Here is a 2500-nt window from a genome sequence, read left to right as displayed (position 1 = left end):
TATCTCTCAGGGGGTTTTAATTTACAGAAGGCTTCTCTCGTCGTATAAGTCCTAATCTCTGGGCTTTGTCTCACAAATCTGTCTGTCTGTCTCTCTAACTGCCTGTCTGTCTGACAGCTAATGCTAAAGCTTTTCTTGGCCAGGTCACCGTTGAGAATGAGAACCTGTTCTGAATGGCCTACCTGGTTAAATAAAGGTTAAATAAAAATAAAAAATAATGGGCTAATGATTTGGACAGAGAAACTAAAGTGAAACACAAGGTAAGTGCATTTATAAGTGGTAGTGGGATATTTGGAGGTATATGACGACCCAATATAAGCAGTGTTTAGTGTTAGGATTAGGCTAACTACAGACGCAGAGTGGAGGCCTCAGTTGTTTTTGTATACAATTTATTGTAAAGGTGTTGAATTTTTAACCAGAGTTCCTGCACTGTTATTTGTTAGTGATCATATTGGATTTGTGCATTCATGTTCATTACTTCAGATTTCATTCTACAGTCTCTTTCTCTGGTTTTGGTATTTTTGTTGTCTTTTTTTTAAGATTATTGTTTGGGGCATTTTCCCTTCATTGACAGTGGATAGACCGGAAAGGGGGAGAGAGATGGGGGATGACACGCAGCAAAGGGCAGCGGGTCGGATTTGAACCCGTACCGCTGCAGGACTCAGCCAACATGGGACAAACGCTCTTACTGGGTGAGCTAGGGGCCGCCCCAAGGTATTTCTGTTGTCTTAATCAGCTAAGGGTCTTTTTTCTTAGTTAATTATCAGTGTTTTCTGGACACTGTCGATGTGCCCACAGTGTCTGAGTAGAAACTGTGTGTGAAGCATTGTACAAAACTGGTCCCCACAAGAAACTGTAGGCTAACATGGTGTGTAAAATGTCCCCACAAAGCCTGTTGTGTGATAACAGACAGGGCACAGCACCCATGGGAGCACTACCAATATCCCAAGCCCCGTAGCCCTCCAGCCGCTGCTTCACCCTTCTCCTCTCTCTCTCTCTTCGTCTGTGTGACAAAGGCCCTGTCACTTTTGGATGGCACATGGTAAACCTACTCAGGTCACCAAGCACCCAGACAGTAAATTAGCAGTCACACTTTTATACATTTCATTCACTAAAACACTGTTGAAAAAAATACCACATTACATTAGTTTAGTTTAGTCAGTTCAGTTTATTCATTTCTATTTTACAACAAACTATGTTACTTAACCATTATTTTGAACTCTCTCTCTCCAGTCCCTGGAGTTCATATAGGGCCTAAAACTGTCACACTCAGGTGTGCTGATGGTGAGAGATACCATATATCTGGGTCATAGGTGAGGGTAGATCTTTTAGTTGAAAATGTGTAAGTTTTTGTGTTTTCTAAAGTAAGTAGAGTGTAAAATTACTTAATCAAGAGCCTGTTATTTGTTTATGGTAGAAACTAGCAGCAACATTATAAATGTCTAAATGGTAACATAATTGAGAGATAATTGTAGCAGTTGAGAGTGGTTTGGTCTAGTGGGAGGGGCTTATAACATATATTAGCTTCTGGCCACCTAAGCATGGCGTTCAGTGATGTGATGTGAAACTGAGAAACTTTGCTAGTGAAAACCTTTTTGTTTAACCACTTTTCTGTAAATAAAAGCACCTTCAGGTTTTGCAACTCAAGCCATCGTGTTATGAACGTTTTTGGTTAAGATTCCCAATGCTTTCTTTAACAGTCATTAACGTTGTACTCTGGCTCCAATGAATACAGGCGGCCATCCAATTATAACGGCCTCATCCACATCGTTGAAACCATTTAAATATTGAGCCATGGCACTGACAAACTTTTATTAACAGGAGCCTATGATTGCTGTAGCCTACTCTGAAAAAACAGACATCCTGAACGCCTTTTTCTCGAGTTGTGTTCCACTCTCCACACCGCTGTCTTCAGACAAAAGGTCACGTTCTGATATCGATAATGTTGTCAGACACTTTTATTAACAATCTCAGCCGGTCAGTAGTGCATAAAAAGCAAGACTGCATACTTCCCCTTATTAGGTTACATAGAAGCTAGGTTCACGTGTTTAAAAGCTTAATATTTAAAAAGTATAAATAGCAGAACAAAAGTTGAAGAAGTCCCATCATGTGCTGAAAGAGCTGAACATGTTGATATTTGAAGGGTTTTTCTAGCTGAAAGTATGTTGAGGTTGTTGAAGACCAAAAAAAACGTACGGAAGAAGTGGAATAATAATAATAATAAGAAGAATAATAAAGAAAAGAATAACAATACTGTGAATGCTGTTGAATCAGCATTCACACAATTACTCAAACTTAATTTAATGCAATTTTAAACATTTTCCTGCAGTATAAAAATGGCACCACGGATCAGCCCCCTTCAGGATGCCACTCACTATGTTCTTTCAAAGTCTGACAAGACATCCAAATTAGAGGTGAAGTATATCAATGCAGTTAAAGGTAAGATGGTGTCTGATGTGATTTATCAGATAATAATTATAATGTATACAATCATTATTTG

The 2500-nt window shown here is 39.0% G+C and overlaps 1 protein-coding gene across 1 annotated transcript in view; it reads left to right on the top strand.

The window, feature by feature from the left end:
- The window catches only part of LOC116034445, a 14541-nt gene that overhangs the window by 7874 nt on the left and 4167 nt on the right, over positions 1-2500 (top strand). The gene's annotated exons all lie outside the window — the stretch shown is intronic.

Source organism: Sander lucioperca, chromosome 21 (genome assembly GCF_008315115.2).
Source record: "Sander lucioperca isolate FBNREF2018 chromosome 21, SLUC_FBN_1.2, whole genome shotgun sequence".
NCBI classification, from domain to species: Eukaryota; Metazoa; Chordata; class Actinopteri; order Perciformes; family Percidae; genus Sander; species Sander lucioperca.
Note: the sequence above shows the minus strand (reverse complement) of the source record. Positions and strands in the feature narration are given on the sequence as shown.